Source organism: Colius striatus, chromosome 22, assembly GCF_028858725.1.
Source record: "Colius striatus isolate bColStr4 chromosome 22, bColStr4.1.hap1, whole genome shotgun sequence".
Classification (NCBI taxonomy): Eukaryota; Metazoa; Chordata; class Aves; order Coliiformes; family Coliidae; genus Colius; species Colius striatus.
This window is the reverse complement of record NC_084780.1, coordinates 130,895-158,439: the sequence shown is the minus strand read 5'-3', so window position 1 is coordinate 158,439 and position 27,545 is coordinate 130,895.

The following is a 27,545-nucleotide window of genomic DNA, read 5'->3' as shown; positions in this document are numbered from 1 at the left end:
AGAAAGCAGGAAGATAGATCCCAGCTACAGTAGTAAGTAGGTCCCCATGCAGTCTATCAGCCAGCACTGTGTCACATTTGCAGCTGCTTTCCTGTGGGAGTTATCTTCAATACCACACTTTTTCTCATCAGCTCCCGTTGAATAAACTAGATTTTGACTCTTATGGTATACAACTAAGTATGGGAGCTACAAGAAAGCAGGAAGGCAGACCCCAGCTACAGTAGTAAGTAGGTCCCCATGCAGTCTATCAGCCAGCACGGTGTCACATTTGCAGCTGCTTTCCTGTGGCAGCTATCTTCAATACCACACTTTTTCTGTTCAGCTCCCATTGAAAGAATACATTTGTCAGTTAAGGTATATCACTGAGTATGGGAGCTACAAGAAAGCAGGAAGGCAGACCCCAGCTACAGTAGTAAGTAGGTCCCCATGCAGTCTAGCAGCCAGCACAGTGTCACATTTGCAGCTGCTTTCCTGTGGCAGCTATCTTCAATACCACACTTTTTCTGTTCAGCTCCCATTGAAAAAACTACATTTTGTCAGTTAAGGTATGCCACTGAGTATGGGAGCTACAAGAAAGCAGGAAGGCAGACCCCAGCTAAAGTAGTAAGTAGGTCCCCATGCAGTCTAGCAGCCAGCACGGTGTCACATTTGCAGCTGCTTTCCTGTGGGAGCTATCTTCAATACCACACTTTTTCTTCTCAGCTCCCATTGAAAAAACTACATTTTGTGTCTTAAGGTATACAACTGAGTATGGGAGCAACAAGAAAGCAGGAAGATAGATCCCAGCTACAGTAGTAAGTAGGTCCCCATGTAGTCTATCAGCCAGCACGGTGTCACATTTGCAGCTGCTTTCCTGTGGGAGCTATCTTCAATACCACACTTTTTCTGTTCAGCTCCCATTGAAAAAATACATTTGTCTCTTAAGGTATACCACTGAGTACGGGAGCTACAAGAAAGCAGGAAGGCAGACCCCAGCTACTGTAGTAAGTAGGTCCCCATGCAGTCTAGCAGCCAGCACGGTGTCACATTTGCAGCTGCTTTCCTGTGGGAGCTATCTTCAATACCACACTTTTTCTGTTCAGCTCCCATTGAAAGAATACATTTGTCAGTTAAGGTATACCGCTGAGTATGGGAGCTACAAGAAAGCAGGAAGGCAGACCCCAGCTACAGTAGTAAGTAGGTCCCCATGCAGTCTAGCAGCCAGCACGGTGTCACATTTGCAGCTGCTTTCCTGTGGGAGCTATCTTCAATACCACACTTTTTCTGTTCAGCTCCCATTGAAAGAATACATTTGTCAGTTAAGGTATACCACTGAGTATGGGAGCTACAAGAAAGCAGGAAGATAGATCCCAGCTACAGTAGTAAGTAGGTCCCCATGCAGTCTATCAGCCAGCACAGTGTCACATTTGCAGCTGCTTTCCTGTGGGAGCTATCTTCAATACCACACTTTTTCTCATCAGCTCCCATTGAATAAACTACATTTTGACTCTTAAGGTATACAACTAAGTATGGGAGCTACAAGAAAGCAGGAAGATAGATCCCAGCTACAGTAGTAAGTAGGTCCCCATGCAGTCTATCAGCCAGCACTGTGTCACATTTGCAGCTGCTTTCCTGTGGGAGTTATCTTCAATACCACACTTTTTCTCATCAGCTCCCGTTGAATAAACTAGATTTTGACTCTTATGGTATACAACTAAGTATGGGAGCTACAAGAAAGCAGGAAGGCAGACCCCAGCTACAGTAGTAAGTAGGTCCCCATGCAGTCTATCAGCCAGCACGGTGTCACATTTGCAGCTGCTTTCCTGTGGCAGCTATCTTCAATACCACACTTATTCTCCTCAGTTCCCATTTAAAGAATACATTTGTCAGTTAAGGTATATCACTGAGTATGGGAGCTACAAGAAAGCAGGAAGGCAGACCCCAGCTACAGTAGTAAGTAGGTCCCCATGCAGTCTAGCAGCCAGCACAGTGTCACATTTGCAGCTGCTTTCCTGTGGGAGCTATCTTCAATACCACACTTTTTCTCTTCAGCTCCCATTGAAAAAACTACATTTTGTCTCTTAAGGTATACAACTGAGTATGGGAGCTACAAGAAAGCAGGAAGATAGATCCCAGCTACAGTAGTAAGTAGGTCCCCATGCAGTCTATCAGCCAGCACAGTGTCACATTTGCAGCTGCTTTCCTGTGGGAGCTATCTTCAATACCACACTTTTTCTCATCAGCTCCCATTGAATAAACTACATTTTGACTCTTAAGGTATACAACTAAGTATGGGAGCTACAAGAAAGCAGGAAGATAGATCCCAGCTACAGTAGTAAGTAGGTCCCCATGCAGTCTATCAGCCAGCACTGTGTCACATTTGCAGCTGCTTTCCTGTGGGAGCTATCTTCAATACCACACTTTTTCTCATCAGCTCCCGTTGAATAAACTACATTTTGACTCTTATGGTATACAACTAAGTATGGGAGCTACAAGAAAGCAGGAAGATAGATCCCAGCTACAGTAGTAAGTAGGTCCCCATGCAGTCTAGCAGCCAGCACGGTGTCACATTTGCAGCTGCTTTCCTGTGGGAGCTATCTTCAATACCACACTTTTTCTGTTCAGCTCCCATTGAAAGAATACATTTGTCAGTTAAGGTATACCGCTGAGTATGGGAGCTACAAGAAAGCAGGAAGGCAGACCCCAGCTACAGTAGTAAGTAGGTCCCCATGCAGTCTAGCAGCCAGCACGGTGTCACATTTGCAGCTGCTTTCCTGTGGCAGCTATCTTCAATACCACACTTTTTCTGTTCAGCTCCCATTGAAAAAACTACATTTTGTCAGTTAAGGTATGCCACTGAGTATGGGAGCTACAAGAAAGCAGGAAGGCAGACCCCAGCTAAAGTAGTAAGTAGGTCCCCATGCAGTCTAGCAGCCAGCACGGTGTCACATTTGCAGCTGCTTTCCTGTGGGAGCTATCTTCAATACCACACTTTTTCTTCTCAGCTCCCATTGAAAAAACTACATTTTGTGTCTTAAGGTATACAACTGAGTATGGGAGCAACAAGAAAGCAGGAAGATAGATCCCAGCTACAGTAGTAAGTAGGTCCCCATGTAGTCTATCAGCCAGCACGGTGTCACATTTGCAGCTGCTTTCCTGTGGGAGCTATCTTCAATACCACACTTTTTCTGTTCAGCTCCCATTGAAAAAAGACATTTGTCTCTTAAGGTATACCACTGAGTACGGGAGCTACAAGAAAGCAGGAAGGCAGACCCCAGCTACTGTAGTAAGTAGGTCCCCATGCAGTCTAGCAGCCAGCACGGTGTCACATTTGCAGCTGCTTTCCTGTGGGAGCTATCTTCAATACCACACTTTTTCTGTTCAGCTCACATTGAAAGAATACATTTGTCAGTTAAGGTATACCGCTGAGTATGGGAGCTACAAGAAAGCAGGAAGGCAGACCCCAGCTACAGTAGTAAGTAGGTCCCCATGCAGTCTAGCAGCCAGCACGGTGTCACATTTGCAGCTGCTTTCCTGTGGGAGCTATCTTCAATACCACACTTTTTCTGTTCAGCTCCCATTGAAAGAATACATTTGTCAGTTAAGGTATACCACTGAGTATGGGAGCTACAAGAAAGCAGGAAGGCAGACCCCAGCTACAGTAGTAAGTAGGTCCCCATGCAGTCTATCAGCCAGCACGGTGTCACATTTGCAGCTGCTTTCCTGTGGGAGCTATCTTCAATACCACACTTTTTCTCTTCAGCTCTCATTGAAAAAACTACATTTTGTCTCTTAAGGTATACAACTGAGTATGGGAGCTACAAGAAAGCAGGAAGATAGATCCCAGCTACAGTAGTAAGTAGGTCCCCATGCAGTCTAGCAGCCAGCACAGTGTCACATTTGCAGCTGCTTTCCTGTGGGAGCTATCTTCAATACCACACTTTTTCTCATCAGCTCCCATTGAATAAACTACATTTTGACTCTTAAGGTATACAACTAAGTATGGGAGCTACAAGAAAGCAGGAAGATAGATCCCAGCTACAGTAGTAAGTAGGTCCCCATGCAGTCTAGCAGCCAGCACGGTGTCACATTTGCAGCTGCTTTCCTGTGGGAGCTATCTTCAATACCACACTTTTTCTGTTCAGCTCCCATTGAAAGAATACATTTGTCAGTTACGGTATACCACTGAGTATGGGAGCTACAAGAAAGCAGGAAGGCAGACCCCAGCTACAGTAGTAAGTAGGTCCCCATGCAGTCTAGCAGCCAGCACAGTGTCACATTTGCAGCTGCTTTCCTGTGGGAGCTATCTTCAATACCACACTTTTTCTCTTCAGCTCCCATTGAAAAAACTACATTTTGTCTCTTAAGGTATACAACTGAGTATGGGAGCTACAAGAAAGCAGGAAGATAGATCCCAGCTACAGTAGTAAGTAGGTCCCCATGCAATCTATCAGCCAGCACAGTGTCACATTTGCAGCTGCTTTCCTGTGGGAGCTATCTTCAATACCACACTTTTTCTCATCAGCTCCCATTGAATAAACTACATTTTGACTCTTAAGGTATACAACTAAGTATGGGAGCTACAAGAAAGCAGGAAGATAGATCCCAGCTACAGTAGTAAGTAGGTCCCCATGCAGTCTATCAGCCAGCACTGTGTCACATTTGCAGCTGCTTTCCTGTGGGAGCTATCTTCAATACCACACTTTTTCTCATCAGCTCCCGTTGAATAAACTACATTTTGACTCTTATGGTATACAACTAAGTATGGGAGCTACAAGAAAGCAGGAAGATAGATCCCAGCTACAGTAGTAAGTAGGTCCCCATGCAGTCTAGCAGCCAGCACGGTGTCACATTTGCAGCTGCTTTCCTGTGGGAGCTATCTTCAATACCACACTTTTTCTGTTCAGCTCCCATTGAAAGAATACATTTGTCAGTTAAGGTATACCGCTGAGTATGGGAGCTACAAGAAAGCAGGAAGGCAGACCCCAGCTACAGTAGTAAGTAGGTCCCCATGCAGTCTATCAGCCAGCACGGTGTCACATTTGCAGCTGCTTTCCTGTGGCAGCTATCTTCAATACCACACTTTTTCTGTTCAGCTCCCATTGAAAAAACTACATTTTGTCAGTTAAGGTATACCACTGAGTATGGGAGCTACAAGAAAGCAGGAAGGCAGACCCCAGCTAAAGTAGTAAGTAGGTCCCCATGCAGTCTAGCAGCCAGCACGGTGTCACATTTGCAGCTGCTTTCCTGTGGGAGCTATCTTCAATACCACACTTTTTCTTCTCAGCTCCCATTGAAAAAACTACATTTTGTGTCTTAAGGTATACAACTGAGTATGGGAGCAACAAGAAAGCAGGAAGATAGATCCCAGCTACAGTAGTAAGTAGGTCCCCATGCAGTCTAGCAGCCAGCACGGTGTCACATTTGCAGCTGCTTTCCTGTGGGAGCTATCTTCAATACCACACTTTTTCTGTTCAGCTCCCATTGAAAGAATACATTTGTCAGTTAAGGTATACCGCTGAGTATGGGAGCTACAAGAAAGCAGGAAGATAGATCCCAGCTACAGTAGTAAGTAGGTCCCCATGCAGTCTATCAGCCAGGACGGTGTCACATTTGCAGCTGCTTTCCTGTGGGAGCTATCTTCAATACCACACTTTTTCTGTTCAGCTCCCATTGAAAAAACTACATTTTGTCAGTTAAGGTATACCACTGAGTATGGGAGCTACAAGAAAGCAGGAAGGCAGACCCCAGCTACAGTAGTAAGTAGGTCCCCATGCAGTCTATCAGCCAGCACGGTGTCACATTTGCAGCTGCTTTCCTGTGGGAGCTATTTTCAATACCACACTTTTTCTTCTCAGCTCCCATTGAAAGAATACATTTGTCAGTGAAGGTATACCACTGAGTACGGGAGCTACAAGAAAGCAGGAAGGCAGACCCCAGCTACAGTAGTAAGTAGGTCCCCATGCAGTCTAGCAGCCAGCACGGTGTCACATTTGCAGCTGCTTTCCTGTGGGAGCTATCTTCAATACCAAACTTTTTCTTCTCAGCTCCCTTTGTAAAAACTACATTTTGTCAGTTAAGGTATACCGCTGATTATGGGAGCTACAAGAAAGCAGGAAGGCAGACCCCAGCTACAGTAGTAAGTAGGTCCCCATGCAGTCTAGCAGCCAGCACGGTGTCACATTTGCAGCTGCTTTCCTGTGGGAGCTATCTTCAATACCACACTTTTTCTTCTCAGCTCCCATTGAAAGAATACATTTGTCAGTTAAGGTATACCGCTGAGTATGGGAGCTACAAGAAAGCAGGAAGGCAGACCCCAGCTACAGTAGTAAGTAGGTCCCCATGCAGTCTAGCAGCCAGCACGGTGTCACATTTGCAGCTGCTTTCCTGTGGGAGCTATCTTCAATACCACACTTTTTCTGTTCAGCTCCCATTGAAAAAACTACATTTTGTCTCTTAAGGTATACAACTGAGTATGGGAGCTACAAGAAAGCAGGAAGATAGATCCCAGCTACAGTAGTAAGTAGGTCCCCATGCAGTCTATCAGCCAGCACGGTGTCACATTTGCAGCTACTTTCCTGTGGGAGCTATCTTCAATACCACAATTTTTCAGTTCAGCTCCCATTGAATAAACTACATTTTGACTCTTAAGGTATACAACTAAGTATGGGAGCTACAAGAAAGCAGGAAGATAGATCCCAGCTACAGTAGTAAGTAGGTCCCCATGCAGTCTAGCAGGCAGCACGGTGTCACATTTGCAGCTGCTTTCCTGTGGGAGCTATCTTCAATATCACACTTTTTCTCCTCAGTTCCCATTTAAAGAATACATTTGTCAGTTAAGGTATACCGCTGAGTATGGGAGCTACAAGAAAGCAGGAAGATAGATCCCAGCTACAGTAGTAAGTAGGTCCCCATGCAGTCTATCAGCCAGCACTGTGTCACATTTGCATCTGCCTTCCTGTGGGAGCTATCTTCAATACCATACTTTTTCTGTTCAGCTCCCATTGAAAAAACTACATTTTGTCAGTTAAAGTATACCGCTGAGTATGGGAGCTACAAGAAAGCAGGAAGGCAGACCCCAGCTACAGTAGTAAGTAGGTCCCCATGCAGTCTAGCAGCCAGCACGGTGTCACATTTGCAGCTGCTTTCCTGTGGGAGCTATCTTCAATACCACACTTTTTCTGTTCAGCTCCCATTGAAAGAATACATTTGTCAGTTAAGGTATACCACTGAGTATGGGAGCTACAAGAAAGCAGGAAGGCAGACCCCAGCTACAGTAGTAAGTAGGTCCCCATGCAGTCTAGCAGCCAGCACGGTGTCACATTTGCAGCTGCTTTCCTGTCGGAGCTATCTTCAATACCACACTTTTTCTCTTCAGCTCCCATTGAAAAAACTACATTTTGTCTCTTAAGGTATACAACTGAGTATGGGAGCTACAAGAAAGCAGGAAGATAGATCCCAGCTACAGTAGTAAGTAGGTCCCCATGCAGTCTAGCAGCCAGCACGGTGTCACATTTGCAGCTACTTTCCTGTGGGAGCTATCTTCAATACCATACTTTTTCTGTTCAGCTCCCAATGAAAAAACTACATTTTGTCAGTTAAAGTATACCGCTGAGTATGGGAGCTACAAGAAAGCAGGAAGGCAGACCCCAGCTACAGTAGTCAGTAGGTCCCCATGCAGTCTAGCAGCCAGCACGGTGTCACATTTGCAGCTGCTTTCCTGTGGGAGCTATCTTCAATACCACACTTTTTCTGTTCAGCTCCCATTGAAAGAATACATTTGTCAGTTAAGGTATACCGCTGAGTATGGGAGCTACAAGAAAGCAGGAAGGCAGACCCCAGCTACAGTAGTAAGTAGGTCCCCATGCAGTCTAGCAGCCAGCACGGTGTGACATGTGCAGATCCTTTCCTGTGGCAGCTATCTTCAATACCACACTTTTTCTTCTCAGCTCCCATTGAAAGAATACATTTGTCAGTTAAGGTATACCAGTGAGAATGGGAGCTACAAGAAAGCAGGAAGATAGATCCCAGCTACAGTAGTAAGTAGGTCCCCATGCAGTCTAGCAGCCAGCACGGTGTCACATTTGCAGCTGCTTTCCTGTGGGAGCTATCTTCAATACCACACTTTTTCTCCTCAGTTCCCATTTAAAGAATACATTTGTCAGTTAAGGTATACCGCTGAGTATGGGAGCTACAAGAAAGCAGGAAGATAGATCCCAGCTACAGTAGTAAGTAGGTCCCCATGCAGTCTAGCAGCCAGCACGGTGTCACATTTGCAGCTGCTTTCCTGTGGGAGCTATCTTCAATACCACACTTATTCTCCTCAGCTCCCATTGAAAGAATACATTTGTCATTTAAGGTATACCTCTAAGTATGGGAGCTACAAGAAAGCAGGAAGGCAGACCCCAGCTACAATAGTAAGTAGGTCCCCATGCAGTCTAGCAGGCAGCACGGTGTCACATTTGCAGCTGCTTTCCTGTGGGAGCTATCTTCAATACCACACTTTTTCTTCTCAGCTCCCTTTGTAAAAACTACATTTTGTCAGTTAAGGTATACCGCTGAGTATGGGAGCTACAAGAAAGCAGGAAGGCAGACCCCAGCTACAGTAGTAAGTAGGTCCCCATGCAGTCTAGCAGCCAGCACGGTGTCACATTTGCAGCTGCTTTCCTGTGGGAGCTATCTTCAATACCACACTTTTTCTGTTCACCTCCCATTGAAAGAATACATTTGTCAGTTAAGGTATACCGCTGAGTATGGGAGCTACAAGAAAGCAGGAAGGCAGACCCCAGCTACAGTAGTAAGTAGGTCCCCATGCAGTCTAGCAGCCAGCACGGTGTCACATTTGCAGCTGCTTTCCTGTGGGAGCTATCTTCAATACCACACTTTTTCTGTTCAGCTCCCATTGAAAAAATACATTTGTCTCTTAAGGTATACCACTGAGTATGGGACCTACAAGAAAGCAGGAAGGCAGACCCCAGCTACAGTAGTAAGTAGGTCCCCATGCAGTCTAGCAGCCAGCACGGTGTCACATTTGCAGCTGCTTTCCTGTGGGAGCTATCTTCAATACCACACTTTTTCTGTTCAGCTCCCATTGAAAAAATACATTTGTCTCTTAAGGTATACCACTGAGTATGGGACCTACAAGAAAGCAGGAAGGCAGACCCCAGCTACAGTAGTAAGTAGGTCCCCATGCAGTCTAGCAGCCAGCACGGTGTCACATTTGCAGCTGCTTTCCTGTCGGAGCTATCTTCAATACCACACTTTTTCTCTTCAGCTCCCATTGAAAAAACTACATTTTGTCTCTTAAGGTATACAACTGAGTATGGGAGCTACAAGAAAGCAGGAAGATAGATCCCAGCTACAGTAGTAAGTAGGTCCCCATGCAGTCTAGCAGCCAGCACGGTGTCACATTTGCAGCTACTTTCCTGTGGGAGCTATCTTCAATACCACAATTTTTCAGTTCAGCTCCCATTGAATAAACTACATTTTGACTCTTAAGGTATACAACTAAGTATGGGAGCTACAAGAAAGCAGGAAGATAGATCCCAGCTACAGTAGTAAGTAGGTCCCCATGCAGTCTAGCAGCCAGCACGGTGTCACATTTGCAGCTGCTTTCCTGTGGGAGCTATCTTCAATACCACACTTTTTCTGTTCAGTTCCCATTTAAAGAATACATTTGTCAGTTAAGGTATACCGCTGAGTATGGGAGCTACAAGAAAGCAGGAAGATAGATCCCAGCTACAGTAGTAAGTAGGTCCCCATGCAGTCTAGCAGCCAGCACGGTGTCACATTTGCATCTGCCTTCCTGTGGGAGCTATCTTCAATACCATACTTTTTCTGTTCAGCTCCCAATGAAAAAACTACATTTTGTCAGTTAAAGTATACCGCTGAGTATGGGAGCTACAAGAAAGCAGGAAGGCAGACCCCAGCTACAGTAGTCAGTAGGTCCCCATGCAGTCTAGCAGCCAGCACGGTGTCACATTTGCAGCTGCTTTCCTGTGGGAGCTATCTTCAATACCACACTTTTTCTGTTCAGCTCCCATTGAAAGAATACATTTGTCAGTTAAAGTATACCGCTGAGTATGGGAGCTACAAGAAAGCAGGAAGGCAGACCCCAGCTACAGTAGTAAGTAGGTCCCCATGCAGTCTAGCAGCCAGCACGGTGTGACATGTGCAGATCCTTTCCTGTGGCAGCTATCTTCAATACCACACTTTTTCTTCTCAGCTCCCATTGAAAGAATACATTTGTCAGTTAAGGTATACCAGTGAGAATGGGAGCTACAAGAAAGCAGGAAGATAGATCCCAGCTACAGTAGTAAGTAGGTCCCCATGCAGTCTAGCAGCCAGCACGGTGTCACATTTGCAGCTGCTTTCCTGTGGGAGCTATCTTCAATACCACACTTTTTCTGTTGAGCTCCCATTGAAAAAACTACATTTTGTCAGTTAAGGTATACCGCTGAGTATGGGAGCTACAAGAAAGCAGGAAGATAGATCCCACCTACAGTAGTAAGTAGGTCCCCATGCAGTCTAGCAGCCAGCACGGTGTCACATTTGCAGCTGCTTTCCTGTGGGAGCTATCTTCAATACCACACGTTTTTCTGTTCAGCTCAAATTGAAAAAATACATTTGTCAGTTAAGGTATACCACTGAGTACGGGAGCTACAAGAAAGCAGGAAGGCAGACCCCAGCTACAGTAGTAAGTAGGTCCCCATGCAGTCTATCAGCCAGCACGGTGTCACATTTGCAGTTGCTTTCCTGTGGGAGCTATCTTCAATATCACACTTTTTCTGTTCAGCTCCCATTAAAAAAACTACATTTTGTCTCTTAAGGTATACAACTGAGTATGGGAGCTACAAGAAAGCAGGAAGATAGATCCCAGCTACAGTAGTAAGTAGGTCCCCATGTAGTCTAGCAGCCAGCACGGTGTCACATTTGCAACTGCTTTCCTGTGGGAGCTATCTTCAATACCACACTTTTTCTTCTCAGCTCCCTTTGTAAAAACTACATTTTGTCAGTTAAGGTATACCGCTGAGTATGGGAGCTACAAGAAAGCAGGAAGGCAGACCCCAGCTACAGTAGTAAGTAGGTCCCCATGCAGTCTAGCAGCCAGCACGGTGTCACATTTGCAGCTGCTTTCCTGTGGGAGCTATCTTCAATACCACACTTTTTCTGTTCAGCTCCCATTGAAAGAATACATTTGTCAGTTAAGGTATACCGCTGAGTATGGGAGCTACAAGAAAGCAGGAAGGCAGACCCCAGCTACTGTAGTAAGTAGGTCCCCATGCAGTCTAGCAGCCAGCACGGTGTCACATTTGCAGCTGCTTTCCTGTGGGAGCTATCTTCAATACCACACTTTTTCTGTTCAGCTCCCATTGAAAAAATACATTTGTCAGTTAAGGTATACCACTGAGTATGGGACCTACAAGAAAGCAGGAAGGCAGACCCCAGCTACAGTAGTAAGTAGGTCCCCATGCAGTCTAGCAGCCAGCACGGTGTCACATTTGCAGCTGCTTTCCTGTGGGAGCTATCTTCAATACCACACTTTTTCTTCTCAGCTCCCTTTGTAAAAACTACATTTTGTCAGTTAAGGTATACCGCTGAGTATGGGAGCTACAAGAAAGCAGGAAGGCAGACCCCAGCTACAGTAGTAAGTAGGTCCCCATGCAGTCTAGCAGCCAGCACGGTGTCACATTTGCAGCTGCTTTCCTGTGGGAGCTATCTTCAATACCACACTTTTTCTTCTCAGCTCCCATTGAAAGAATACATTTGTCAGTTAAGGTATACCACTGAGTATGGGAGCTACAAGAAAGCAGGAAGGCAGACCCCAGCTACAGTAGTAAGTAGGTCCCCATGCAGTCTAGCAGCCAGCACGGTGTCACATTTGCAGCTGCTTTCCTGTGGGAGCTATCTTCAATACCACACGTTTTCTGTTCAGCTCCCATTGAAAGAATACGTTTGTCAGTTAAGGTATACCACTGAGTATGGGAGCTACAAGAAAGCAGGAAGGCAGACCCCAGCTACAGTAGTAAGTAGGTCCCCATGCAGTCTAGCAGCCAGCACGGTGTCACATTTGCAGCTGCTTTCCTGTGGGAGCTATCTTCAATACCACACTTTTTCTGTTCAGCTCCCATTGAAAGAATACATTTGTCAGTTAAGGTATACCACTGAGTATGGGAGCTACAAGAAAGCAGGAAGGCAGACCCCAGCTACAGTAGTAAGTAGGTCCCCATGCAGTCTAGCAGCCAGCACGGTGTCACATTTGCAGCTGCTTTCCTGTCGGAGCTATCTTCAATACCACACTTTTTCTGTTGAGCTCCCATTGAAAAAACTACATTTTGTCTCTTAAGGTATACAACTGAGTATGGGAGCTACAAGAAAGCAGGAAGATAGATCCCAGCTACAGTAGTAAGTAGGTCCCCATGCAGTCTAGCAGCCAGCACGGTGTCACATTTGCAGCTACTTTCCTGTGGGAGCTATCTTCAATACCACAATTTTTCAGTTCAGCTCCCATTGAATAAACTACATTTTGACTCTTAAGGTATACAACTAAGTATGGGAGCTACAAGAAAGCAGGAAGATAGATCCCAGCTACAGTAATAAGTAGGTCCCCATGCAGTCTAGCAGCCAGCACGGTGTCACATTTGCAGCTGCTTTCCTGTGGGAGCTATCTTCAATACCACACTTTTTCTCCTCAGTTCCCATTTAAAAAATACATTTGTCAGTTAAGGTATACCGCTGAGTATGGGAGCTACAAGAAAGCAGGAATATAGATCCCAGCTACAGTAGTAAGTAGGTCCCCATGCAGTCTAGCAGCCAGCACGGTGTCACATTTGCATCTGCCTTCCTGTGGGAGCTATCTTCAATACCATACTTTTTCTGTTCAGCTCCCATTGAAAAAACTACATTTTGTCAGTTAAAGTATACCGCTGAGTATGGGAGCTACAAGAAAGCAGGAAGGCAGACCCCAGCTACAGTAGTAAGTAGGTCCCCATGCAGTCTAGCAGCCAGCACGGTGTCACATTTGCAGCTGCTTTCCTGTGGGAGCTATCTTCAATACCACACTTTTTCTGTTCAGCTCCCATTGAAAGAATACATTTGTCAGTTAAAGTATACCGCTGAGTATGGGAGCTACAAGAAAGCAGGAAGGCAGACCCCAGCTACAGTAGTAAGTAGGTCCCCATGCAGTCTAGCAGCCAGCACGGTGTCACATTTGCAGCTGCTTTCCTGTGGGAGCTATCTTCAATACCACACTTTTTCTGTTCAGCTCCCATTGAAAGAATACATTTGTCAGTTAAGGTATACCGCTGAGTATGGGAGCTACAAGAAAGCAGGAAGGCAGACCCCAGCTACAGTAGTAAGTAGGTCCCCATGCAGTCTAGCAGCCAGCACCGTGTGACATGTGCAGCTGCTTTCCTGTGGGAGCTATCTTCAATACCACAGTTTTTCTTCTCAGCTCCCATTGAAAGAATACATTTGTCAGTTAAGGTATACCACTGAGTATGGGAGCTACAAGAAAGCAGGAAGATAGATCCCAGCTACAGTAGTAAGCAGGTCCCCATGCAGTCTAGCAGCCAGCACGGTGTCACATTTGCAGCTGCTTTCCTGTGGGAGCTATCTTCAATACCACACTTCTTCTCTTCAGCTCCCATTGAAAAAACTACATTTTGTCTCTTAAGGTATACAACTGAGTATGGGAGCTACAAGAAAGCAGGAAGATAGATCCCAGCTACAGTAGTAAGTAGGTCCCCATGCAGTCTAGCAGCCAGCACGGTGTCACATTTGCAGCTGCTTTCCTGTGAGAGCTATCTTCAATACCACAATTTTTCAGTTCAGCTCCCATTGAATAAACTACATTTTGACTCTTAAGGTATACAACTAAGTATGGGAGCTACAAGAAAGCAGGAAGATAGATCCCAGCTACAGTAGTAAGTAGGTCCCCATGCAGTCTAGCAGCCAGCACGGTGTCACATTTGCAGCTGCTTTCTTGTGGGAGCTATCTTCAATACCACACTTTTTCTCCTCAGTTCCCATTTAAAGAATACATTTGTCAGTTAAGGTATACCGCTGAGTATGGGAGCTACAAGAAAGCAGGAAGATAGATCCCAGCTACAGTAGTAAGTAGGTCCCCATGCAGTCTAGCAGCCAGCACGGTGTCACATTTGCAGCTGCTTTCCTGTGGAAGCTATCTTCAATACCATACTTTTTCTGTTCAGCTCCCATTGAAAAAACTACATTTTGTCAGTTAAGGTATACCACTGAGTATGGGAGCTACAAGAAAGCAGGAAGGCAGACCCCAGCTACAGTAGTAAGTAGGTCCCCATGCAGTCTAGCAGCCAGCACGGTGTCACATTTGCAGCTGCTTTCCTGTGGGAGCTATCTTCAATACCACACGTTTTCTGTTCAGCTCCCATTGAAAGAATACGTTTGTCAGTTAAGGTATACCACTGAGTATGGGAGCTACAAGAAAGCAGGAAGGCAGACCCCAGCTACAGTAGTAAGTAGGTCCCCATGCAGTCTAGCAGCCAGCACGGTGTCACATTTGCAGCTGCTTTCCTGTGGGAGCTATCTTCAATACCACACTTTTTCTTCTCAGCTCCCATTGAAAGAATACATTTGTCAGTTATGGTATACCACTGAGTATGGGAGCTACAAGAAAGCAGGAAGGCAGACCCCAGCTACAGTAGTAAGTAGGTCCCCATGCAGTCTAGCAGCCAGCACGGTGTCACATTTGCAGCTGCTTTCCTGTCGGAGCTATCTTCAATACCACACTTTTTCTCTTCAGCTCCCATTGAAAAAACTACATTTTGTCTCTTAAGGTATACAACTGAGTATGGGAGCTACAAGAAAGCAGGAAGATAGATCCCAGCTACAGTAGTAAGTAGGTCCCCATGCAGTCTAGCAGCCAGCACGGTGTCACATTTGCAGCTACTTTCCTGTGGGAGCTATCTTCAATACCACAATTTTTCAGTTCAGCTCCCATTGAATAAACTACATTTTGAGTCTTAAGGTATAGAACTAAGTATGGGAGCTACAAGAAAGCAGGAAGATAGATCCCAGCTACAGTAGTAAGTAGGTCCCCATGCAGTCTAGCAGCCAGCACGATGTCACATTTGTAGCTGCTTTCCTGTGGGAGCTATCTTCAATACCACACTTTTTCTCCTCAGTTCCCATTTAAAGAATACATTTGTCAGTTAAGGTATACCGCTGAGTATGGGAGCTACAAGAAAGCAGGAAGATAGATCCCAGCTACAGTAGTAAGTAGGTCCCCATGCAGTCTAGCAGGCAGCACGGTGTCACATTTGCAGCTGCTTTCCTGTGGGAGCTATCTTCAATACCACAGTTTTTCTCCTCAGCTCCCATTGAAAAAATACATTTGTCAGTTAAGGTATACCACTGAGTACGGGAGCTACAAGAGAGCAGGAAGGCAGACCCCAGCTACAGTAGTAAGTAGGTCCCCATGCAGTCTAGCAGCCAGCACGGTGTCACATTTGCAGCTGCTTTCCTGTGGGAGTTATCTTCAATACCACACTTTTTCTTCTCAGCTCCCTTTGTAAAAACTACATTTTGTCAGTTAAGGTATACCGCTGAGTATGGGAGCTACAAGAAAGCAGGAAGGCAGACCCCAGCTACAGTAGTAAGTAGGTCCCCATGCAGTCTAGCAGCCAGCACGGTGTCACATTTGCAGCTGCTTTCCTGTGGGAGCTATCTTCAATACCACACTTTTTCTGTTCAGCTCCCATTGAAAGAATACATTTGTCAGTTAAGGTATACCGCTGAGTATGGGAGCTACAAGAAAGCAGGAAGGCAGACCCCAGCTACTGTAGTAAGTAGGTCCCCATGCAGTCTAGCAGCCAGCACGGTGTCACATTTGCAGCTGCTTTCCTGTGGGAGCTATCTTCAATACCACAGTTTTTCTCCTCAGCTCCCATTGAAAAAATACATTTGTCAGTTAAGGTATACCACTGAGTACGGGAGCTACAAGAAAGCAGGAAGGCAGACCCCAGCTACAGTAGTAAGTAGGTCCCCATGCAGTCTAGCAGCCAGCACGGTGTCACATTTGCAGCTGCTTTCCTGTGGGAGCTATCTTCAATACCACACTTTTTCTGTTCAGCTCCCATTGAAAAAATACATTTGTCTCTTAAGGTCTACCACTGAGTACGGGAGCTACAAGAAAGCAGGAAGGCAGACCCCAGCTACAGTAGTAAGTAGGTCCCCATGCAGTCTAGCAGCCAGCACGGTGTCACATTTGCAGCTGCTTTCCTGTGGGAGCTATCTTCAATACCACACTTTTTCTTCTCAGCTCCCATTGAAAGAATACATTTGTCAGTTAAGGTATACCGCTAAGTATGGGAGCTACAAGAAAGCAGGAAGGCAGACCCCAGCTACAGTAGTAAGTAGGTCCCCATGCAGTCTAGCAGGCAGCACGGTGTCACATTTGCAGCTGCTTTCCTGTGGGAGCTATCTTCAATACCACAGTTTTTCTCCTCAGCTCCCATTGAAAAAATACATTTGTCAGTTAAGGTATACCACTGAGTACGGGAGCTACAAGAAAGCAGGAAGGCAGACCCCAGCTACAGTAGTAAGTAGGTCCCCATGCAGTCTAGCAGCCAGCACGGTGTCACATTTGCAGCTGCTTTCCTGTGGGAGCTATCTTCAATACCACACTTTTTCTGTTCAGCTCCCATTGAAAGAATACATTTGTCAGTTAAGGTATACCACTGAGTATGGGAGCTACAAGAAAGCAGGAAGGCAGACCCCAGCTACAGTAGTAAGTAGGTCCCCATGCAGTCTAGCAGCCAGCACGGTGTCACATTTGCAGCTGCTTTCCTGTCGGAGCTATCTTCAATACCACACTTTTTCTCTTCAGCTCCCATTGAAAAAACTACATTTTGTCTCTGAAGGTATACAACTGAGTATGGGAGCTACAAGAAAGCAGGAAGATAGATCCCAGCTACAGTAGTAAGTAGGTCCCCATGCAGTCTAGCAGCCAGCACGGTGTCACATTTGCAGCTACTTTCCTGTGGGAGCTATCTTCAATACCACAATTTTTCAGTTCAGCTCCCATTGAATAAACTACATTTTGAGTCTTAAGGTATACAACTAAGTATGGGAGCTACAAGAAAGCAGGAAGATAGATCCCAGCTACAGTAGTAAGTAGGTCCCCATGCAGTCTAGCAGCCAGCACGATGTCACATTTGTAGCTGCTTTCCTGTGGGAGCTATCTTCAATACCACACTTTTTCTCCTCAGTTCCCATTTAAAGAATACATTTGTCAGTTAAGGTATACCGCTGAGTATGGGAGCTACAAGAAAGCAGGAAGATAGATCCCAGCTACAGTAGTAAGTAGGTCCCCATGCAGTCTAGCAGCCAGCACGGTGTCACATTTGCATCTGCCTTCCTGTGGGAGCTATCTTCAATACCATACTTTTTCTGTTCAGCTCCCATTGAAAAAACTACATTTTGTCAGTTAAAGTATACCGCTGAGTATGGGAGCTACAAAAAAGCAGGAAGGCAGACCCCAGCTACTGTAGTAAGTAGGTCCCCATGCAGTCTAGCAGCCAGCACGGTGTCACATTTGCAGCTGCTTTCCTGTGGGAGCTATCTTCAATACCACACTTTTTCTGTTCAGCTCCCATTGAAAGAATACATTTGTCAGTTAAAGTATACCGCTGAGTATGGGAGCTACAAGAAAGCAGGAAGGCAGAGCCCAGCTACAGTAGTAAGTAGGTCCCCATGCAGTCTAGCAGGCAGCACGGTGTCACATTTGCAGCTGCTTTCCTGTGGGAGCTATCTTCAATACCACACTTTTTCTGTTCAGCTCCCATTGAAAGAATACATTTGTCAGTTAAGGTATACCGCTGAGTATGGGAGCTACAAGAAAGCAGGAAGGTAGACCCCAGCTACAGTAGTAAGTAGGTCCCCATGCAGTCTAGCAGCCAGCACGGTGTCACATTTGCAGCTGCTTTCCTGTGGGAGCTATCTTCAATACCACACTTTTTCTGTTCAGCTCCCATTGAAAGAATACATTTGTCAGTTAAGGTATACCGCTGAGTATGGGAGCTACAAGAAAGCAGGAAGGCAGACCCCAGCTACTGTAGTAAGTAGGTCCGCATGCAGTCTAGCAGCCAGCACGGTGTCACATTTGCAGCTGCTTTCCTGTGGGAGCTATCTTCAATACCACAGTTTTTCTCCTCAGCTCCCATTGAAAAAATACATTTGTCAGTTAAGGTATACCACTGAGTACGGGAGCTACAAGAAAGCAGGAAGGCAGACCCCAGCTACAGTAGTAAGTAGGTCCCCATGCAGTCTAGCAGCCAGCACGGTGTCACATTTGCAGCTGCTTTCCTGTGGGAGCTATCTTCAATACCACACTTTTTCTGTTCAGCTCCCATTGAAAAAATACATTTGTCTCTTAAGGTCTACCACTGAGTACGGGAGCTACAAGAAAGCAGGAAGGCAGACCCCAGCTACAGTAGTAAGTAGGTCCCCATGCAGTCTAGCAGCCAGAACGGTGTCACATTTGCAGCTGCTTTCCTGTGGGAGCTATCTTCAATACCACACTTTTTCTTCTCAGCTCCCATTGAAAAAACTACGTTTTGTCAGTTAAGGTATACCGCTGAGTATGGGAGCTACAAGAAAGCAGGAAGGCAGACCCCAGCGACAATAGTAAGTAGGTCCCCATGCAGTCTAGCAGCCAGCACGGTGTCACATTTGCAGCTGCTTTCCTGTGGGAGCTATCTTCAATACCACACTTTTTCTGTTCAGCTCCCATTGAAAGAATACATTATTCAGTTAAGGTATACCGCTGAGTATGGGAGCTACAAGAAAGCAGGAAGGCAGACCCCAGCTACAGTAGTAAGTAGGTCCCCATGCAGTCTAGCAGCCAGCACGGTGTCACATTTGCAGCTGCTTTCCTGTGGGAGCTATCTTCAATACCACACTTCTTCTCTTCAGCTCCCATTGAAAAAACTACATTTTGTCTCTGAAGGTATACAACTGAGTATGGGAGCTACAAGAAAGCAGGAAGATAGACCCCAGCTACAGTAGTAAGTAGGTCCCCATGCAGTCTAGCAGCCAGCACGGTGTCACATTTGCAGCTGCTTTCCTGAGGGAGCTATCTTTAATACCATACTTTTTCTGTTCAGCTCCCATTGAAAAAACTACATTTTGTCAGTTAAGGTATACCACTGAGTATGGGAGCTACAAGAAAGCAGGAAGGCAGACCCCAGCTACAGTAGTAAGTAGGTCCCCATGCAGTCTAGCAGCCAGCACGGTGTCACATTTGCAGCTGCTTTCCTGTGGGAGCTATCTTCAATACCACACTTTTTCTCCTCAGCTCCCATTGAAAGAATACATTTGTCAGTTAAGGTATACCGCTAAGTATGGGAGCTACAAGAAAGCAGGAAGGCAGACCCCAGGTACAATAGTAAGTAGGTCCCCATGCAGTCTAGCAGGCAGCACGGTGTCACATTTGCAGCTGCTTTCCTGTGGGAGCTATCTTCAATACCACACGTTTTTCTGTTCAGCTCCCATTGAAAAAATACATTTGTCAGTTAAGGTATACCACTGAGTACGGGAGCTACAAGAAAGCAGGAAGGCAGACCCCAGCTACAGTAGTAAGTAGGTCCCCATGCAGTCTATCAGCCAGCACGGTGTCACATTTGCAGCTGCTTTCCTGTGGGAGCTATCTTCAATATCACACTTTTTCTGTTCAGCTCCCATTAAAAAAACTACATTTTGTCTCTTAAGGTATACAACTGAGTATGGGAGCTACAAGAAAGCAGGAAGATAGATCCCAGCTACAGTAGTAAGTAGGTCCCCATGCAGTCTAGCAGCCAGCACGGTGTCACATTTGCAGCTACTTTCCTGTGGGAGCTATCTTCAATACCACACTTTTTCTGTTCAGCTCCCATTGAAAAAACTACATTTTGTCAGTTAAGGTATACCACTGAGTATGGGAGCTACAAGAAAGCAGGAAGGCAGACCCCAGCTACAGTAGTAAGTAGGTCCCCATGCAGTCTAGCAGCCAGCACGGTGTCACATTTGCAGCTGCTTTCCTGTGGGAGCTATCTTCAATACCACACTTTTTCTCCTCAGCTCCCATTGAAAGAATACATTTGTCAGTTAAGGTATACCGCTAAGTATGGGAGCTACAAGAAAGCAGGAAGGCAGACCCCAGGTACAATAGTAAGTAGGTCCCCATGCAGTCTAGCAGGCAGCACGGTGTCACATTTGCAGCTGCTTTCCTGTGGGAGCTATCTTCAATACCACACGTTTTTCTGTTCAGCTCCCATTGAAAAAATACATTTGTCAGTTAAGGTATACCACTGAGTACGGGAGCTACAAGAAAGCAGGAAGGCAGACCCCAGCTACAGTAGTAAGTAGGTCCCCATGCAGTCTATCAGCCAGCACGGTGTCACATTTGCAGCTGCTTTCCTGTGGGAGCTATCTTCAATATCACACTTTTTCTGTTCAGCTCCCATTAAAAAAACTACATTTTGTCTCTTAAGGTATACAACTGAGTATGGGAGCTACAAGAAAGCAGGAAGATAGATCCCAGCTACAGTAGTAAGTAGGTCCCCATGCAGTCTAGCAGCCAGCACGGTGTCACATTTGCAGCTACTTTCCTGTGGGAGCTATCTTCAATACCACACTTTTTCTGTTCAGCTCCCATTGAAAAAATACATTTGTCTCTTAAGGTATACCACTGAGTACGGGAGCTACAAGAAAGCAGGAAGACAGACCCCAGCTACAGTAGTAAGTAGGTCCCCATGCAGTCTAGCAGACAGCACGGTGTCACATTTGCAGCTGCTTTCCTGTGGGAGCTATCTTCAATACCACACTTTTTCTTCTCAGCTCCCATTGTAAAAACTACATTTTGTCAGTTAAGGTATACCGCTGAGTATGGGAGCTACAAGAAAGCAGGAAGGCAGACCCCAGCTACAGTAGTAAGTAGGTCCCCATGCAGTCTAGCAGCCAGCACGGTGTCACATTTGCAGCTGCTTTCCTGTGGGAGCTATCTTCAATACCACACTTTTTCTGTTCAGCTCCCATTGAAAGAATACATTTGTCAGTTAAGGTATACCGCTGAGTATGGGAGCTAAAAGAAAGCAGGAAGGCAGACCCCAGCTACTGTAGTAAGTAGGTCCGCATGCAGTCTAGCAGCCAGCACGGTGTCACATTTGCAGCTGCTTTCCTGTGGGAGCTATCTTCAATACCACACTTTTTCTCCTCAGCTCCCATTGAAAAAATACATTTGTCAGTTAAGGTATACCACTGAGTACGGGAGCTACAAGAAAGCAGGAAGGCAGACCCCAGCTACAGTAGTAAGTAGGTCCCCATGCAGTCTAGCAGCCAGCACGGTGTCACATTTGCAGCTGCTTTCCTGTGGGAGCTATCTTCAATACCACACTTTTTCTGTTCAGCTCCCATTGAAAAAATACATTTGTCTCTTAAGGTCTACCACTGAGTACGGGAGCTACAAGAATGCAGGAAGGCAGACCCCAGCTACAGTAGTAAGTAGGTCCCCATGCAGTCTAGCAGCCAGCACGGTGTCACATTTGCAGCTGCTTTCCTGTGGGAGCTATCTTCAATACCACACTTTTTCTTCTCAGCTCCCATTGAAAAAACTACGTTTTGTCAGTTAAGGTATACCGCTGAGTATGGGAGCTACAAGAAAGCAGGAAGGCAGACCCCAGCTACAATAGTAAGTAGGTCCCCATGCAGTCTAGCAGCCAGCACGGTGTCACATTTGCAGCTGCTTTCCTGTGGGAGCTATCTTCAATACCACACTTTTTCTGTTCAGCTCCCATTGAAAGAATACATTATTCAGTTAAGGTATACCGCTGAGTATGGGAGCTACAAGAAAGCAGGAAGGCAGACCCCAGCTACAGTAGTAAGTAGGTCCCCATGCAGTCTAGCAGCCAGCACGGTGTCACATTTGCAGCTGCTTTCCTGTGGGAGCTATCTTCAATACCACACTTCTTCTCTTCAGCTCCCTTTGAAAAAACTACATTTTGTCTCTGAAGGTATACAACTGAGTATGGGAGCTACAAGAAAGCAGGAAGATAGACCCCAGCTACAGTAGTAAGTAGGTCCCCATGCAGTCTAGCAGCCAGCACGGTGTCACATTTGCAGCTGCTTTCCTGAGGGAGCTATCTTTAATACCATACTTTTTCTGTTCAGCTCCCATTGAAAAAACTACATTTTGTCAGTTAAGGTATACCACTGAGTATGGGAGCTACAAGAAAGCAGGAAGGCAGACCCCAGCTACAGTAGTAAGTAGGTCCCCATGCAGTCTAGCAGCCAGCACGGTGTCACATTTGCAGCTGCTTTCCTGTGGGAGCTATCTTCAATACCACACTTTTTCTCCTCAGCTCCCATTGAAAGAATACATTTGTCAGTTAAGGTATACCGCTAAGTATGGGAGCTACAAGAAAGCAGGAAGGCAGAGCCCAGGTACAATAGTAAGTAGGTCCCCATGCAGTCTAGCAGGCAGCACGGTGTCACATTTGCAGCTGCTTTCCTGTGGGAGCTATCTTCAATACCACACGTTTTTCTGTTCAGCTCCCATTGAAAAAATACATTTGTCAGTTAAGGTATACCACTGAGTACGGGAGCTACAAGAAAGCAGGAAGGCAGACCCCAGCTACAGTAGTAAGTAGGTCCCCATGCAGTCTATCAGCCAGCACGGTGTCACATTTGCAGCTGCTTTCCTGTGGGAGCTATCTTCAATATCACACTTTTTCTGTTCAGCTCCCATTAAAAAAACTACATTTTGTCTCTTAAGGTATACAACTGAGTATGGGAGCTACAAGAAAGCAGGAAGATAGATCCCAGCTACAGTAGTAAGTAGGTCCCCATGCAGTCTAGCAGCCAGCACGGTGTCACATTTGCAGCTACTTTCCTGTGGGAGCTATCTTCAATACCACACTTTTTCTGTTCAGCTCCCATTGAAAAAATACATTTGTCTCTTAAGGTATACCACTGAGTACGGGAGCTACAAGAAAGCAGGAAGACAGACCCCAGCTACAGTAGTAAGTAGGTCCCCATGCAGTCTAGCAGACAGCACGGTGTCACATTTGCAGCTGCTTTCCTGTGGGAGCTATCTTCAATACCACACTTTTTCTTCTCAGCTCCCATTGTAAAAACTACATTTTGTCAGTTAAGGTATACCGCTGAGTATGGGAGCTACAAGAAAGCAGGAAGGCAGACCCCAGCTACAGTAGTAAGTAGGTCCCCATGCAGTCTAGCAGCCAGCACGGTGTCACATTTGCAGCTGCTTTCCTGTGGGAGCTATCTTCAATACCACACTTTTTCTGTTCAGCTCCCATTGAAAGAATACATTTGTCAGTTAAGGTATACCGCTGAGTATGGGAGCTAAAAGAAAGCAGGAAGGCAGACCCCAGCTACTGTAGTAAGTAGGTTCGCATGCAGTCTAGCAGCCAGCACGGTGTCACATTTGCAGCTGCTTTCCTGTGGGAGCTATCTTCAATACCACACTTTTTCTCCTCAGCTCCCATTGAAAAAATACATTTGTCAGTTAAGGTATACCACTGAGTACGGGAGCTACAAGAAAGCAGGAAGGCAGACCCCAGCTACAGTAGTAAGTAGGTCCCCATGCAGTCTAGCAGCCAGCACGGTGTCACATTTGCAGCTGCTTTCCTGTGGGAGCTATCTTCAATACCACACTTTTTCTGTTCAGCTCCCATTGAAAAAATACATTTGTCTCTTAAGGTCTACCACTGAGTACGGGAGCTACAAGAATGCAGGAAGGCAGACCCCAGCTACAGTAGTAAGTAGGTCCCCATGCAGTCTAGCAGCCAGCACGGTGTCACATTTGCAGCTGCTTTCCTGTGGGAGCTATCTTCAATACCACACTTTTTCTTCTCAGCTCCCATTGAAAAAACTACGTTTTGTCAGTTAAGGTATACCGCTGAGTATGGGAGCTACAAGAAAGCAGGAAGGCAGACCCCAGCTACAATAGTAAGTAGGTCCCCATGCAGTCTAGCAGCCAGCACGGTGTCACATTTGCAGCTGCTTTCCTGTGGGAGCTATCTTCAATACCACACTTTTTCTGTTCAGCTCCCATTGAAAGAATACATTATTCAGTTAAGGTATACCGCTGAGTATGGGAGCTACAAGAAAGCAGGAATGCAGACCCCAGCTACAGTAGTAAGTAGGTCCCCATGCAGTCTAGCAGCCAGCACGGTGTCACATTTGCAGCTGCTTTCCTGTGGGAGCTATCTTCAATACCACACTTCTTCTCTTCAGCTCCCATTGAAAAAACTACATTTTGTCTCTTAAGGTATACAACTGAGTATGGGAGCTACAAGAAAGCAGGAAGATAGATCCCAGCTACAGTAGTAAGTAGGTCCCCATGCAGTCTAGCAGCCAGCACGGTGTCACATTTGCAGCTGCTTTCCTGTGGGAGCTATCTTCAATACCACAATTTTTCAGTTCAGCTCCCATTGAATAAACTACATTTTGACTCTTAAAGTATACAACTAAGTATGGGAGCTACAAGAAAGCAGGAAGATAGATCCCAGCTACAGTAGTAAGTAGGTCCCCATGCAGTCTAGCAGCCAGCACGGTGTCACATTTGCAGCTGCTTTCTTGTGGGAGCTATCTTCAATACCACACTTTTTCTCCTCAGTTCCCATTTAAAGAATACATTTGTCAGTTAAGGTATACCGCTGAGTATGGGAGCTACAAGAAAGCAGGAAGATAGATCCTAGCTACAGTAGTAAGTAGGTCCCCATGCAGTCTAGCAGCCAGCACGGTGTCACATTTGCAGCTGCTTTCCTGTGGAAGCTATCTTCAATACCATACTTTTTCTGTTCAGCTCCCATTGAAAAAACTACATTTTGTCAGTTAAGGTATACCACTGAGTATGGGAGCTACAAGAAAGCAGGAAGGCAGACCCCAGCTACAGTAGTAAGTAGGTCCCCATGCAGTCTAGCAACCAGCATGGTGTCACATTTGCAGATCCTTTCCTGTGGGAGCTATCTTCAATACCACACTTTTTCTGTTCAGCTCCCATTGAAAGAATACATTTGTCAGTTAAAGTACACCGCTGAGTATGGGAGCTAAAAGAAAGCAGGAAGGCAGACCCCAGCTACAGTAGTAAGTAGGTCCCCATGCAGTCTAGCAGCCAGCACGGTGTCACATTTGCAGCTGCTTTCCTGTGGGAGCTATCTTCAATACCACACGTTTTCTGTTCAGCTCCCATTGAAAGAATACGTTTGTCTCTTAAGGTATACCGCTGAGTATGGGAGCTACAAGAAAGCAGGAAGGCAGCCCCAGCTACAGTAGTAAGTAGGTCCCCATGCAGTCTAGCAGGCAGCACGGTGTCACATTTGTAGCTGCTTTCCTGTGGGAGCTATCTTCAATACCACACTTTTTCTTCTCAGCTCCCATTGAAAAAATACATTTTTCAGTTAAGGTATACAACTGAGTATGGGAGCTACAAGAAAGCAGGAAGATAGATCCCAGCTACAGTAGTAAGTAGGTCCCCATGCAGTCTAGCAGCCAGCACGGTGTCACATTTGCAGCTACTTTCCTGTGGGAGCTATCTTCAATACCACACTTTTTCTGTTCAGCTCCCATTGAAAAAATACATTTGTCTCTTAAGGTATACAACTGAGTACGGGAGCTACAAGAAAGCAGGAAGGCAGACCCCAGCTACAGTAGTAAGTAGGTCCCCATGTAGTCTAGCAGCCAGCACGGTGTCACATCTGCAGCTGCTTTCCTGTGGGAGCTATCTTCAATACCACACTTTTTCTTCTCAGCTCACATTGAAAGAATACATTTGTCAGTTAAGGTATACCGCTGAGTATGGGAGCTACAAGAAAGCAGGAAGGCAGACCCCAGCTACTGTAGTAAGTAGGTCCCCATGCAGTCTAGCAGCCAGCACGGTGTCACATTTGCAGCTGCTTTCCTGTGGGAGCTATCTTCAATACCACACTTTTTCTGTTCAGCTCCCATTGAAAGAATACATCTGTCAGTTAAGGTATACCACTGAGTATGGGAGCTACAAGAAAGCAGGAAGATAGATCCCAGCTACAGTAGTAAGTAGGTCCCCATGCAGTCTAGCAGCCAGCACGGTGTCACATTTGCAACTGCTTTCCTGTGGGAGCTATCTTCAATACCACACTTTTTCTGTTCAGCTCCCATTGAAAAAATACATTTGTCTTTTAAGGTCTACCACTGAGTACGGGAGCTACAAGAAAGCAGGAAGGCAGACCCCAGCTACAGTAGTAAGTAGGTCCCCATGCAGTCTATCAGCCAGAACGGTGTCACATTTGCAGCTGCTTTCCTGTGGGAGCTATCTTCAATACCACACGTTTTCTGTTCAGCTCCCATTGAAAGAATACGTTTGTCAGTTAAGGTATAACACTGAGTATGGGAGCTACAAGAAAGCAGGAAGGCAGACCCCAGCTACAGTAGTAAGTAGGTCCCCATGCAGTCTAGCAGCCAGCACGGTGTCACATTTGCAGCTGCTTTCCTGTGGGAGCTATCTTCAATACCACACTTTTTCTTCTCAGCTCCCATTGAAAGAATACATTTGTCAGTTAAGGTATACCGCTAAGTATGGGAGCTACAAGAAAGCAGGAAGGCAGACCCCAGCTACAGTAGTAAGTAGGTCCCCATGCAGTCTAGCAGGCAGCACGGTGCCACATTTGCAGCTGCTTTCCTGTGGGAGCTATCTTCAATACCACAGTTTTTCTCCTCAGCTCCCATTGAAAAAATACATTTGTCAGTTAAGGTATACCACTGAGTACGGGAGCTACAAGAAAGCAGGAAGGCAGACCCCAGCTACAGTAGTAAGTAGGTCCCCATGCAGTCTAGCAGCCAGCACGGTGTCACATTTGCAGCTGCTTTCCTGTGGGAGCTATCTTCAATACCACACTTTTTCTGTTCAGCTCCCATTGAAAGAATACATTTGTCAGTTAAGGTATACCACTGAGTATGGGAGCTACAAGAAAGCAGGAAGGCAGACCCCAGCTACAGTAGTAAGTAGGTCCACATGCAGTCTAGCAGCCAGCACGGTGTCACATTTGCAGCTGCTTTCCTGTCGGAGCTATCTTCAATACCACACTTTTTCTCTTCAGCTCCCATTGAAAAAACTACATTTTGTCTCTTAAGGTATACAACTGAGTATGGGAGCTACAAGAAAGCAGGAAGATAGATCCCAGCTACAGTAGTAAGTAGGTCCCCATGCAGTCTAGCAGCCAGCACGGTGTCACATTTGCAGCTACTTTCCTGTGGGAGCTATCTTCAATACCACAATTTTTCAGTTCAGCTCCCATTGAATAAACTACATTTTGACTCTTAAGGTATACAACTAAGTATGGGAGCTACAAGAAAGCAGGAAGATAGATCCCAGCTACAGTAGTAAGTAGGTCCCCATGCAGTCTAGCAGCCAGCACGATGTCACATTTGTAGCTGCTTTCCTGTGGGAGCTATCTTCAATACCACACTTTTTCTCCTCAGTTCCCATTTAAAGAATACATTTGTCAGTTAAGGTATACCGCTGAGTATGGGAGCTACAAGAAAGCAGGAAG